The sequence below is a fragment of the Verticillium dahliae genome, genomic scaffold (assembly GCF_000150675.1).
Source record: "Verticillium dahliae VdLs.17 supercont1.36 genomic scaffold, whole genome shotgun sequence".
Taxonomy (NCBI): Eukaryota; Fungi; Ascomycota; class Sordariomycetes; order Glomerellales; family Plectosphaerellaceae; genus Verticillium; species Verticillium dahliae.
In genome coordinates, this window is record NW_009276962.1 from 115,883 (window position 1) to 116,885 (window position 1,003).

A 1,003-nucleotide genomic window follows, 5' to 3' on the forward strand; every position below is an offset into this window, starting at 1 on the left:
TGGGGGGCCCCCCCCCCCCCCCCCCCCCGCTCTTCCCCTTCCTTCCATTTGCACTGTGGTCTTGAAGCGTCCATGGGTTCTCTGCACTGATGTTTCGTGCTTGGGGTTCGGTGGTCTGCTTGACCAGCGGCATCCAAATATAAAGGGCGAGGGGTTGTGCAGGCGCCGCTATCGATTGCTTCCGATCCATTACATGAACAGCTTATGTATCGTCCTCGATCGTGATTAAGGTTGGAGAAGAAGAAGACACGCAGTGCCACGAGGCCCAGGTGGCTCATCAAAATAAAGTAATAAGAGCAAGACAACGAAATCCCGGGCTGTCGTGGGCGTTGTTTCACTGCGGTCGAGCCCAGGTCAGACATCTAGCCTGGTCTGGCACCTTGAAGTCAATCATGTCGGGAGAGTCGAGGTTTGCCAAGACCGATTGAGACTGACCAGGTGAAATAGGGCCGGATCAAGGTCCAAGGTAGCGGATACTTCGGAGACAACTGAGGCCTATTTGCTGCACCGAAAGCGCCACGGGCATTCCTTCCTTCCCAGATGCGCCTCCATAACTGCAGATGAACATCTTGTCATGCCCCCCACCTAGATGACTTTGCTTCGTGCGAGTGGCTCAAAACGACCCAACTGGGTGCCCTCATTCACCCACCCAGCCCTCGCTCCTGCCGATGTTGGCAATGCTGCCTTTTTCCCGTCCCCGAAATCCGCACCGTGCCTGCCTGACCCCCCTGACCCCTGGCTCCCTGTCCATGGGCTCCTGCCCCCCAATGGTCCCTGTTGCCCGGCCCCGCTCTTGACGCTCGCAAAACACAAGCCTTTTAAGCCGAGCCAGATGACGACGGGTAAGTATCCCAGGGTTGCTCAACACAGTAAGGCGTCCAGTGTCCACCTAGAGGTTCAGCATCAGATCTAGATCCACTGGGTGCACCTGGCGGCGGCTTCTTGGTGACAGGACATTCACTTCCCCGACATCTTTAATCGCTCACCTCGCCCTCAGTCTCCG